The sequence below is a fragment of the Cryptomeria japonica genome, chromosome 10 (genome assembly GCF_030272615.1).
Source record: "Cryptomeria japonica chromosome 10, Sugi_1.0, whole genome shotgun sequence".
NCBI lineage: Eukaryota > Viridiplantae > Streptophyta > Pinopsida > Cupressales > Cupressaceae > Cryptomeria > Cryptomeria japonica.
The window spans coordinates 138,530,628-138,545,374 of NC_081414.1; positions in this window are offsets into that span (position 1 = coordinate 138,530,628).

The following is a 14,747-nucleotide window of genomic DNA, read 5'->3' on the forward strand; positions in this document are numbered from 1 at the left end:
TATGATGGAGAGGAGAACTCCATTTCATTCAAGAAGGACAGCAAGACCTTTAAGATTCAGTCTTTGACAGAGAATGAAGAGGGAACTTCAAGAACACCTAGTGTCTTATTGGCTACAGGTAAAGAGTTCTTAAACTTGCTACATGAGGAGGAGATAGTGAAGTGTGCCATCTTTGTGAAGCTAAAAGAGGAAGAAGACAAGTTGCAGGCAGAAGTGCCCAAGGAGGTGAAGCAAATGTTGCAAGAGTATAAGGACATAGTGAGTGATGGAACACCTGCAACACTCCCACCAAGAAGGTCTATAAGTCATCAAATAGACTTTGTTCCCAGAGCATCCCTACCTAAAAAAGATGCATATAAGCTCACACCTAATCAGAATAAGGAAGCAGCAAGGCAAGTGCAGGAGTTATTGGAACACAGACTGATTAAGAAGAGCATTAGCCCATGTGCAGTCCCGGTAGTGCTAGCATCCAAAAAAGGGGGTAAGTAGAGACTTTGCACTGATTCAAGGGCAATCAATAGGATCACCATAAGGTATAGGTTTCCTATTCCTAGAATAGAGGATTTAATGGACTGTTTAGGAGGTGCTATGTATTTCACCAAATTGGACCTTAAAAGTGGTTATCACCTGATTAGAATCAAGGAGGGTGATGAGTGGAAGACTGCTTTCAAGACCACAGAAGGATTGTATGAATGGCTTGTGATGCCATTTGGACTCACCAATGCCCCAAGAACCTTCATGAGGTTGATGAATGAGGTGTTAAAAGATTTCACAGGTAGATTTGTGGTGGTGTACCTAGATGACATTCTCATCTATAGCAGAACCAAAGAGGAGCACCTTGAGCATTTGAGGTTAGTCTTAGAGAGGTTGCATGAGGAGAAATTATCCATCAACCTAGAGAAGTGTGACTTCTTGAAGCAAGAGCTGGTCTACTTAGGATTTGTGGTGTCTAAAGGAACCTTGAAGATGGATCCAAGCAAAGTGGAGGCAATCTTGAATTGGCCTGCACCTAGAATAGGGACTGAAGTTAGGAGTTTCCATGGATTAGCTCAATTCTATAGAAAGTTTGTGAGGAACTTCAGTGGCATATGTGCACCGGTCCTTGACACCATAAAAGGAGGTCTTAAAACTAAGTTTAAATGGATTGAGCAGGCTGACAAAGCATTTCAATTGTTGAAGTAGGAAGTAGCCACAAAACCTATCCTTCTCCTACCTACTTTTGATAAGCTATTCACTTTAGAGTGTGATGCGAGTGGAATTGCAGTAGGTGGTGTATTGAGTCAAGAGGGAAGACTTGTGGTATTTTTCAGTGAGAAGCTCAATGAAGCAAAGAAGAAGTACTCATCCTATGACTTAGAGTTGTATGCATTAGTGCAGTCCCTAAAGAAATGGAGGCATTACCTACTTCCAAAGGAATTTGTGGTGTTCACAGACAATCAGGCATTGAGTTACATTAACACTCAAGAGAAGCTTAGCAATAAACATCTGAAATGGATGGAATACCTCCAATCCTTCACCTTCACCATCAAGCATAAGAAGGAGCAACTCAAGAAGGTGGCATATGCATTAAGCAGGAAGTTGTTGACAGTTCAAGAACTACAGTTGCAGAGCATGGGAATAGAAGGTTTCAAGGACCTCTATGAAGGAGATGAAGACTTCTCATCAGCTTACAAGGTTTGCAAGGAGTTTGAGAACCATTTCCATGGTGAGTATGCAGATTACACTCTCCAAAATAGTCTCTTGTTCAAGGGTAAGCAGTTGTGTGTGCCAAGAGGATCCATGAGGGAAAACCTCATCCAAGAGAAACATAATGGTAGTTTAAGTGGACACTTTGGAGTCAACAAAACCTTGGATTTAGTACAGAGGTACTATTATTGGCCAAAGTTGCCAAGAGATGTGAAGAGGTATGTGGAGCAATGTGGTGTATGCCAAAGAGCAAAGAGAGGATCAAGCAATGCTGGTCTCTATCAACCATTTCCGGTCCCAAATAGACCTTGGGAATGCATAAGCATGGACTTTGTAGTAGGACTTCCCAAGACAAAGACAGGTATGGACAACATCTATGTGGTAGTAGATAGATTTTCCAAGATGAGCCATTTCATACCATGTAAGACTACACATGATGCTAGCTATGTTGCACATCTCTTCTCTAAGGAGATTGTTAGGATTCATGGACTCCCTTTAAGCATTGTTTCAGATAGGGACAACAAGTTCATGGGCCATTTTTGGCAAACATTATGGAGGAGACTAGGAACTAACTTGTCATTTAGCTCAGCTTACCATCCTCAAACCGATGGTCAAACTGAAGTTATCAACAGGGTGTTAGGCAACTTGTTGAGGTGTTTAACTAAGGAGTATGGGCAGACATGGGACCTAATCATTCCTCAAGTAGAGTATGCATATAATGACAGTGTGAATAGGACCACTGGTAGAAGTCCTTTTGAGGTTGTGTATGGCAGACATCCAAGGGGAGTATGTGAGTTGAGAGACCTTGGTACTTTGGAGATGAAGAGTGGGCAAGCAGAGGACTTCACTCAAACCATCAAGGAAGTTCAAGAGCAAGTCAAGAAAGCCATCCTTGAATCCACTAAAAAACTTAAAGCAAAAATGGATGAGAAAAGGAGAGAGGTTCAGTTCAAGGTGGGTGATTATGTGATGGTCCACTTGAGCAAAGCTAGGATACAAAGTGGTAAACCTACCAAACTGCAAATGAAGAGGGTAGGACCTTGTAGAATCTTGTCAAAATATGGTGAGAATGCTTACAAGGTTGACTTGCCTTCAGATTTGGCTATATCACCAGTCTTTAATGTAGCTAACCTGATCATGTACAAGGGTGAGATAGAAGGGAAGACTAAGAGCCAAGCAAAGGTACTGTAGGACCTAGATGTTAATGTCTTACCACAGGTGAAGAAGCCCATAGCAGAGGAGATCTTGGAATCCAGGGTGAAGAAGTCCACTAGACACCAGGTCTACATGGAGCACTTGGTGAAATGGGCAGGCCAACCTATATTTGAAGCAACTTGGGTGGAGGAGAGCAAGTTCAAGACACTTGGCATAGACCTGGCTCTCATCTCTTCTTCTATTTCTTAGTTGTGTGCAGAGGGGGAGTATGGTGCAGGAGAACCCTTCCAAGCTCTTCCTCCTTCTTTGTTTTGTTGGTGTTATGCTTCTTTTGAAGCCATTGTATATGAATAAGAGCCATGAGCTCATTTGTTCTTGGCTAGGTCCTAGTTTTAGGTCCTTAGTGTTTTGTTATGATTTCTTGTGCAGGAGAGGTTGAGTGTGCCTTGGATGTGTGTTAGGCCTTATTGGCATGTTAGTGTCCTTAGGTTGGCCCAATGTGGGTCTAGGAGTCAAGAAAAGCAACATTGGGAAAGTTGCTCAAAAGTTGCAAAAGTTGCATGACAACTTTTAAAAGTTGTCAAGCAACTTTTCCACCATGAGGTCAAAACCTTTAGTTTGGTGTAGAAAACCCTAATATGGGCACACAAACTGAGGCAAAGGTAGTATAAGTATTTGCAAACCCTAAATTAATGGGTTGGATGTCAAACATTGTACGACCCAAGCAAAGTGACTTGACTGTGACTGTTTTGTTGGTTACTAGTCAGTTTGAATGAAGCAACCGAGCAAGTTAATGGATTGATTTGGATGAAAAACTATGCGAAATGTCTTCTATGGTGTAAATAATTTCATTGTGAGCAATTAGATTAGTTTTTTATTTGCAGATTGAGTGTGTTTGTAAATAGTTTGTAAATTGCCTTCCCACTGTCCAGTTTTGGACTGGTTTGTGTAAATGGATGCATAACTCCATTCCCCATTGTGGAACCACCATGAAACCATGGGGAATGAGAGTGTAGAAATTGTACCATAGTTCAATGCAAGCAGGGCCCTTGAAAATGCAGGGAGGCCATATAAAGACCCACACCTAGGCAAGACCGAACAGTGCCTGGCTAGGAAAGGTCAAGTTGCAGAGGTATTGGAGAGCAAGGTTGGTCAGAGGAGAGTGCACCCTTTGGAGGAGGTGTAAAGGAGTGTGTGAAGCACCAATGGTGTGAAGGAGGAGCCTCCACCAATCCATTCTAGGTGGCTACAACACAAAACATCCACTATGACCCAGGCAGACCATGAAACCCTCACAAAACCCTTAAAAACCCCAAAATTCGCCCAAGGCACTGTATGGCCACTTGGAGGCCCAAAAAAAAAGAAATCCTTGAGCCCTTGCCAAATGAGTGGTAGTCCATTTTGGGAGTTTGGGTATTTTGTGCATCGTTTGTGAGAGGGAGCCCTAAAGGACCAGGTAGGAGGCCTAATTGGTCCTAATCCTTGTAGCCCTATTTTGTAGGCAAAACACAAAATAGTGAAATCGGTAAGGGGTTGAAATCTTGAAACCTCTTGGAGACACATGAATGGGTGGAAAAACCATGAAATAAACCTGACCTGCCCTTGCTAGGACCTAGGAAGCAGTAGGACAAGCCAAGCCCTTATTAGCCATAGTAAGGGGTTTTGAGTCTCATGAGTAGGTGAGACCTTAGGAGCAGCATTGCAACTCATTGGTGGGTGGATTGGGCAAGGTCAGGGGATTCCTCAAGCAAGGGAAGTCCTAGAGACCCTAGGGTGTGGAGAGAACACCAGGTGATCCAAGGAAAGGATCCTAGAGCATAGACTAGGCTAGTCTATCCCATACCCCATCCCATCACATGCATACCTGTTAAGTGTTATGGTTGATTTGTTAATATTTCTAGTAGTCTTAAGTATGTTTATAGATATTTTGAAGGACATTTCAATATTATGTTTTTTATTACATATGTTTAATGGGTTTTTTTTAATGCGAGCTCCTAGTTGTTATGTGCTAGTGGCCACTCTCTGATGGTTATGTTGTGTTGTTGACTATATGGGATCAAGGCTCTTCCTTGCTTAATTAAAAAAAATTCCTAAATTTTAAATCTCAATTTTGATGAGTTAATTCAATAAAGGTTGCAATTACTAAATGTATTTTATTAGGGCAACCTTAAATTGAGCAATGAAAGTGATCACATCAAATACCAATTTCCCAACATTACTCAATGAGAAGTTAATAGCCTACTCAAGAAAACTTAACATATTATTCAATCACTTAGTAATAATGTGTTTATTACATTTATAATGCAATTCAATCAACAATGCACATAAAGGTTTAGGGCTATAATAAACCTTAACATTGTTTCATGTAAACATATGTAGCATAATTATACTTGTACATTTAAAACATCTATTTGATGAGATGAGTCATTAAGGTTGGAGTTGCTAAATCTATTTTATTAAGGTTTTCCCTAATTTAAATGAGAAGAGTGACTGTATCAAATGCCGAATTTTGTTCTTCACTAATTCAGAAGTTATTATTTCACTCATGAAAATTCAAGATATTATTAGATGAGTAGGTAGCCATGTGCAACATATAATGTTACATGACTTGATTAAATGTCATACCTAAAAGTTAGGGGCATAATAAACACCTACATTATTTCAAATAATCTTATTTATAGTTGCAACTCTAAATTTAAAATCTCTACTTTGATGAGATGAGTCAATAAGGTTGGAGTTACTAAATCTATTTTGTTAGGGTAGCCCTATTTTGAGTTCAATATTTTTTTTTAAGGAAAAAGGCTAGGGACCTATGCTTATATTCATATTTAAATATTGAGAAAAGATTACACTATTTGTAGAAGGAGGGCAACAATGTCAGATTTGAATAGTAATACATGCTTTCATATACCCATTGGTTGAGTATATTATATCCAAGTATCATACTACTAATAATTCTTGACCTAACAAAATTATGAACATAGACTATACTTTAGGACTTGACATATTTCAAAATGCTCATTATATATAAGACAATGAATTTTTACACATTACACTTCCTGATGTAGGAGCATCCCCAGTCTATGAGCAATCTTGCATCAACAAAAAATATTTCCTTAGTTTTGTTCTTGTTCAGTTCATGTACCAGTTTTATGTGTTTCTTTTAGTGTCTTACGGTAGTTGTTTATCTTTCGTTGTGAATCAAATTTTTGGGTTCTATGCATGTTATTGTGCATTAATCCATATTTATAGTTCATTTAGGTTATTTTTCGATGAGTTGTTCCTTCTGGAGTAACTGTTTCTGGGTTCCAAAGTAGTTTTGAGCTTATCGTCTAAGTTGGAGATTTCTTCTTTTTTCGAAGAGATTTCTTAGATTGCAGATCAGTTTGGCACCACACTCGATATTCTTAGACCCTTGGTCGACCATCCTTTGTGGTCCATACTTCCAGATTATTCTTGGTAGATGAGATCTTCACATTTTGGGGTCGACCTATCTTACACATTTTATTTTCCTTCCTTGGTTAATGTAAGCTTTTGTGGTTGACCTAGATGTGTTCCAAAAGATATATATATTGTTTTTTTAGTCATTAGAGGAAGATTGATTAGTGTGAGGTTCCAGATTCATGATTAGAGATCCAGATAACTTTGAGAGTTCCAGATACATTTTAATTTGGCATGTTAGCCTGCATGTAACCAGTTGATTACCGGATGTTCTATGACAAACATATGACAATACAAATGTTTGATTCTATAATATTTCTATGTGTTGTTGTTGTTGCTTCCATTGTGTTACTCTTGCTACATGATCTAGTCAGTTCTCTTTGAAGACCCACCAGACTATGGTTGCATCAAGTGGCATCAGAGTTGGTTGCGAACCTTGTGACATTCCTTTGGGTGAACAAATCATCGAGTGGAGGAAGGTTGCAAGTGTTTTCAATATATCGCTGAGTGTGAGGCAATTGATACCTGTAGTCATATCGCCAAGTTGAGGCAGTTGCACTAGAGCAAAGGAGGAGATTCCGCCTAGAAGGATGAACCCCCAGAGGCTAGAGCAGATGATGGAGGATTTCAAGAATGAGATGAGGAATGAGATCCAGAATGCATTCACTGGTAGGAATCCAAAGTCTTAGGATGAATATGAAGAAGCTGGAGAAGAGCTTGAAGCGGAAGAGGTTGAAGGACTAGAAGATAGAAGAGAGGAAAGATTTCTAAGAGAAATGATACAAGCAAGTAAAATGCATAAAGTGGAGATTTTTAAGAGAAATGATACCAGACCTACTCAAAGAAGGAGTCTTTTTAGGACTATATGCAAATCAGGTGGTAAGTGTTGTAAGGTTATTATGGACAGTGAAAGTATTGATAATTTAGTATCTGAGGGGATGGTGGAGAATCTTGGATTGTAGAGGCTTAAGCATCCTTATCCTTACAAGGTAAGTTGGTTACAAGATGATCAAAAGATAGAAGTGAAGGAGCAGTGTTTAGTGCATTTTAATATTGGACCTTTTAGAGATGAGGTCTTATGTGATGTTGTGTCTATGAGTGCTTGTCGTGTTTTATTGGGTAGACCTTGATAGTTTGATAAAAGAGCTATTTATGATTGTAGAAGAAACCTGATCACTATTGAGAAGGATGGGCAGAAGTTCACTTTGACTTCCTTGAGGGAGAAGGAGAAAGAAGTAAGAAATTTGAGTCTTGGGAAGAGTTGCAGTAATGAGAAGCTAGTTGTAGAGGCTACACTAGTTGGTGAAATGGATTTGCAGAAGGATTTAGTAGATAAGTCTGATGGCAGGATGAAACCAGATGGTCGTAAGGTTATGTTGGTAGACCACATGAAGTCTTATGGCAAAAATAAATCTGAGTTATAAAGTAATGAGAGAAGCAGTAAACATAGACAATGTGCAAGTAAGAAGCAATGAAAGAAGAATAAATAGATACTGAAGTTGGAGAGTATGACTGAGGTTCTGGAAGAGGAAAGGAAGCGGTTTGTAGACAAGGAAGATGTTTGGATCAAAAATTAGCATGGGGTTTATATTTTGAATCCTTTTTGATGTTCATAAGTTGCCACTCATGGAAAATCTCTGTCTACCTGGGGTGTCTGATGCAAGAGCATCCCCGGTCTATGAGCAATCTTGCATCAACCATAAATATTTCCTTAGTTTTGTTCTTGTTCAGCTCATGTAGCAGTTTTTTGTGTTTCTTTCAGTGTATTCCAGTAGCTATTTATCTTTCATTGCAGATCAAATTTTTGAGTTCTAGGTGTGTTATTGTGCATTATTCCAAATTTCCAATTCATTTGGGTTCTTTCTCAGTGAGTTGTTCCTTCCAGAGTAATTGTTTCTGGGTTCCAAAGTAGTTTTGAGCTTATCATCTAAGTTGGAGATTTCTTCTTTTTTTGAAGCGATTTCTTAGATTGCAGATTAGTTTGGCACCACACTCGATATTCTTAGGCCCTTGGCCGACCATCCTTTGTGGTCCACACTTCCAAATTGTTCTTGGCAGATGAGATCTTCACATTTTGGGGCTGACCTATCTTACACGTTTTATTTTCCTTCCTTGGTTAATGTAAGCTTTTGTGGCTGACCTGGATGTGTTCCGAAAGATATATATATATATATATATATATATATATTGTAGTCATTAGAGGAAGATCGATTAGTGTGAGGTTCTAGATTCATGATTAGAGATCCAGATAACTCTGAGAGTTCCAAATGGATTGTAATCTGGCATGTTAGCCTACATGTAACCGATTGATTACCAGATGTTCTATGATAAATATATGATGATACAAATGTCTGATTCTATAATATTTCTATGTATTGTTGTTGCTTTCGTTGTGTTACTCTTGTTGCATGATCTGGTCAGTTCTATTTGAGGACCCACCAAACCATGGCTGCATCACTTCCCCTTATATATATCAAATTGTCTCTTATGGGGTACAAAGGAGACATTACTGCAACTAGTCGAGAAACTCAAACTGATCTAAGACATATAAAAACAACCCAAAAATAACATAGACAAAATTCATCAAAATTTAATTGCCTTAGAGAACCCACAAAATCACTTTGTATGAAGGAGATAACAGGAAATTAAAAGACATTTTGTTGGCAAGGAATTATCAATCCATCGTGTCCATGTCCATGACCATATTGGAGTCTTGTGCTTCCTCATCTTCATTAGCTCTAAAGACAACTTCGAGGCCAAGCACATGACTATTTTATCTACCTACTTCCATGACAACATCTTGTGCGAGTGCATGAGCATATGCACCATTTTGCACTAGCTCCACACCAATGGATTTGATAGCACCATAGAGACCATGAGCATTATCATTTGCTCCAACTGCTTCCCCGACTTCACCTTCTCCATTGTTCATGTGATTGTCTTATGTTGCTTGTAGGTTCTGGTCATTTTGTAGGTTGTTTTCCTCCTCCCCATATAGAAGATTATAAGGTTGGGTCGAGGGTGCTTAATATGAGTAATAAGGAGAAACAATGCTTCATATTTATCAAAAACTCTATTACATAGGTGTTCTCCCAACTCAATTTTATGGATTGAAATAAGATCTAGAATAGAAGCCTATCATCCCTAGAATTCAGGAACCTCTCAAGGGTTGAATACACATAAAGAAAGCCAAAAATTTTGGCCAAGTCTTTTCTACAAAAAAGGCTACCCACTAATGCTTTTCTCAAGTGTAAATCATACCCTTTAATAGCAGAAGTGTTGGGTGGAAATTTTGTCAACTCAAGAGAGCTTATGAAATGAGGGTTTTCACCACTGTATGTGAGACAATATCTCTTAGAAGACAAGATATGGTCCCTCCTACTTATGAGAGAAGGCTCCCCATTTTTATTGCTAAAAAAAACCACTAACACTTAACTAGGAGCCAAAATATGTGTACACTAAGCTAATCAATAAGGTGTTACTTTTTTTCAGAATAGGTGTCATATCCTCTTCTTTCAGGATAGATGATAATTTCTTACAATAAATTTTTAAGTACAACAAAGAAAAATTAACCAAGAAGCTCATGAAAGATCAAAGACTTTACATGACTTCTTATAAAGATTCAAGAACATAGATAAAAATATGTATAACTCAAATACTTCAACATACACTTCACCTTAAATGCACAAACATAGAAGGTAAAAACAACACAAAGACTACAAGTTATCTCTTTTTTTGAGCATGAAATATTAGCTTCAAACATGACAAGTATCTCAAAGACTACAAGATCAAGTTTGGCAATATAACATTACTTCTAAACACAATAAGTAGCTCAAAGACTACAATATTGGGTTTAAATCTCTTTCAAATAACACCACGATACTCACAATCAACTTTGAATAATGTTGTCGCATTACAACTTGTTCCAACACCAAGATTGAAAGTAACTTACAGTCTCTTTTTGGATTTTAAATTCGAAATCACCTAGGTATTGAACTTAAACATTTGTCTGATAACTCAATGATGAACAGTGAGTACCAAACCGATACTGAGAGGGGGGGTGAATCAGTACAAACACAAAAACTTTTCCCGAACCGGTTTGACTGCAAACAGTGCACTTGATAGACAAACATTAATACTGGTATAAACCAGATTACTATCAATTAAACACAATGAGACTATGAAAGACATAAACCGACATCACTTAGCTTTCCATACAATCTACTCCCTCATTTTCACTTCATCCTTATGCAAAAACAGATAATCTATCATCAGAGATACAATCATTTACTAGATCAACATGATTCACCACTAAACAGGAAATAACAAAACATCACATGAAAGAGGCATCACACATGACACACATATTTTTCACGTGGAAACCCAATTGGGAAAAACCACGGTGGGGATGAATACCCACAAGCTGTTTTTGAACTCTTTAGAAGTTCACTCTGTTAGGAGCCTAGTCCGATTAAAGACTATTACAACATGTTCTGTTAGGAACCGATCTGATCCTGTTAGGGATCACCCAGTTAAGGGATGGCTAGAATACCAAGTTAAGGGTTAAACCTTGTTAAAGGTTACCTTGTTAGAGGATTTTATGAACTCAATGGCTTTGAGTCACCCTGTTAAAGGATTTACAACAAGTTGGTTAAAGCTACCCTATTAAGGGATTTTCCAACTGTTGAAGTGATTAGAGATCAACAGGTATTACAATGATCTGGTAATAGCACTCAATGCCAATGCAGATCCGCTTTAGTTCCTTCCTTCTGCACACATACTTTGCAGGTATCAATTCTCTTATTTGGTCTAGCAAGAATCACATATCTCTGTACTTAGATACAAACACAACATTTGCCAACCACTTCAACATGAAACACAACATCGACATTATAGGAAACAGATAGGTCGGTAGCATAAACCCTAAACCTTAAACATTTAGGTTGAGCAATTCAGTCGATTCAATTCTGACCATTGAACACTTTGCATTTGAATACAACGGTCTTGAACAGATCTCAAGACATTCTCCATCGTTTGTTCTTCACTGCTTCTTGGAGGCGATAACCCATCACGCGTTATTCACCGTTTGCAGGAACTTCACACATTCCTGAGGTAGATAGGATCAATCCCCTTCATGCAAGATCCTTCATGCGCATAAGGCTGATGTGGCAACACGATCTGATCTCCATTACAATGCTAACTCATCACACACTGCCATCAGTTGAATCACACAGGCTCGAAACACTTCAACCGGAAACCCTGAGGCTGGGAAAACCTTGATAGAAAACATTCCATATATCGGTTCACATTTCATCATACCGGTTCACTTTGGACAAACGTACCACTTCACCTTTTGCACATATACCGGTTCACTTTGCCAGTTGCTTAACTTTAAGAAACCTGTTCACTCTTCAACATATTACCAGTTCACTCTTAAGCATATTATCGATTCACTCTTCAACATATTGACATCAACGACAACACAATATTATCATGTCAACATACTCTGCACCTGTTCACTCTTCAACATATTACCGGTTCACTCTTCAGCATATTACTGGTTCACTCTCTAGCATATTGACATCAATGACAACATAATATCATCATGTCAACATACTCTGCACATATGCCAACATTGTCGAGCTAAGAGATGCAAATGTGTTGGAAAATGATGAAGCTGCCACCCTAAATAAGCTTGGATAAATCCCATGTCATTTGAACGCAAGTTTGAAATGATGGCTCGACAATATGTAGTACTCAAGCTCTAACTAGGCTACCTCAAAGAAAGAAGTCACATGCATGGGAAGCCAACAACAATATGAGATGAGGTATGCATAGAAGAAGCATAGGTTATGGAGGGGATGCCAACCGTCAAATCCAAGCGCGACTCATTCAAAAAATGATTGTTGGTTTGTAGGTGCTAATTTGAAACCACTAGAGAGATTATAAATGCATTAGATTCGATCATGTAAAAATTATCTACATCAAAATGTTAATTTTTACAATATTATTCAATGAGAAATTATTAACTTATTAAAGAAAAATCAAGAAGTTAGAGGCTCTTAATATTTATATATATAACACATATTTACTACATGACACATAACTTATTCATAATAACAATACTTAACCCTTATTTTGTTTCACATACACATAACTTATTTGTAATAACAACACTAAATTAAAAAAAAATGCCTACTTTGATGATATGAGTTAACAATGATTGGGGTTGTTAAATTGATTGTCTTAATATAACCCTAATTTAATTATAAGATAGAGTACATCAAATGTCAATTTTCACATTATCACTCAATGAGAAGTAATTAGCTCACATAGTAAAAGTCAGAACTTTCTCTCAATACTTATGTGTAACACACATTTACTATATGACTTGACCAATACTACATACAAAAGTTTAGGGGTACAATACACCCCTAAATCATTTCATATAAACACAAATTATTTGTAATTATAATTATATATTTATTTTTGCTAAGAATTATATGAGTTGATAGAGCTTGGAGTTGTCAAATCTATTTTATCAAGGTAACTCTCATTTGAGTGGGTAAAATGTCTACATCACATGTCAATTTGCACATCATCACCCAATGAAAATTTATTCTTCACTATTCATATAAGACAACTTATTTGTAATTGTTTAATACATTTAGAATTCCTACTTAAACAAGTCAAGTTGAAACAAATTCAAACTAGTTAATCCATTTTATTAGGGTTGTCCTATTTTTTAACGAAATGACTCATGTTTAGATATCCTTTTTTAGATGAAGACACCACATATTAAAAACTAAGATTTTATTTTTATTTATTTATTTTACTTATATGAATCGAGAGTTTATCCCAACAACCTAGAGCTTAGCTCTTTATAAGGTGAGCTACCCTATAACCTCTTGAACAATGTGCAACAAACCCTCATCCACACTATAAACAAATCAAGAATTGAACCCACAATCTAAGTGACCTAAAATGATAGTCAAAACTAAATGAGCTAACCCTAAAGACAATATATTAAAACTAAGTTAAAAAAGCAACCATATCCTAAACATAAACACAACTTAATCCCTACTTAACAAGCCAAGTTGAAATAAATTCAAGCTAGTTAATCGATTTGAACAAGATGACTCACACTTTAGATGAAGATGCCATTTATTTTAAAACTCAGTATTTATTTATTTATTTTATCAAAAGGAATCAAGAGTTTAGCCCAATGACTTGGAGTTTAGCTCTTTATAGGGCAACCCACCCTATAACCTCTCAAACGATGTACAAAAACCCTCATCTACACTACAAGCAAATCAGGGGTTGAATCAACGACCTAAACTAACTAAAGTGATGATCGAGACCAACTAAGCTAAGACCCTCATCCACATTATGGGCAAATCAAGAGTTGAACTGATGACCTAAACTAACTAAAGCGATAGATGAGATTGAGTAAGCTATGACCCTCACCCACAGTATGGGAAAATCAAGAGTTGAATCGACGACCTAAACTAATTAACACAATAGTCGAGACCAAGTAAGCTAAGACCCTCATCCCCACTACTAGCAAACTAGGAGTTGAATTGATGACCAAAACTAACTAAAGCAATAGACAAGACCGAATAAGCTAAGACCCTCATCCACACTATGTAGACAAATCATAAATTGAATTGATGATCTAAACTAACTAAAGTGATAGTCAAGATCAAATAAGCTAACCCTAAAAACCAATATAAAAACTAAGTTAAAACAAATAACCATATCCAAATAAAAACAAATGAAATGACATCCCATAATCAAACCAACAAAATAATATAACAAAAAAGAAGCTCCAACACAACAAAAAAACAATCCCACTAAAAAACAACCATCTTGTATCACAAGTGTCACTCAATATAATATGTACATCCCTCCTCCAAATTACACATTCACCCAATTCAATGAATGAGGAGATGAATCCAAAGTGTATATCCATCCCCCATATACTCATAAAAAGTCAACATTATTTTTTCAATCAGTGTACTTTCATCCTAATCACTTTCAAATAAATGCTACATTGACTCACAGGCCTATCCATTTACACTATTACTCAATATTCAATATAAATTATTCTTACACAAACACTAAGCTAAAATTATTCATGGCGATGTGCCCCCACAAGTGGAATCAAGGGAAAAAAGATGAAAAAAATAAATAAAAAATCCACCTTTTTCAAGATTACAGAGTCGTATGGAAACCTTAGAAAATGAAATTGACAGAAATTTCTTCACAAAAGTCTTCGTAGTCATATAAAGCTATTATTAAATTGACATAAATTTCAAGCTCACCCCTTTCACGTCAATAATTTCCGTCACGTCAAATACTTAGAAAGTTTATAGAAGAAGAATTGAAATACACAAATGAACACGAAATGTTTGGTAAGGAAAGCACCAAAATCATTGACAACTTTAAACCCTAACTTGACTCCC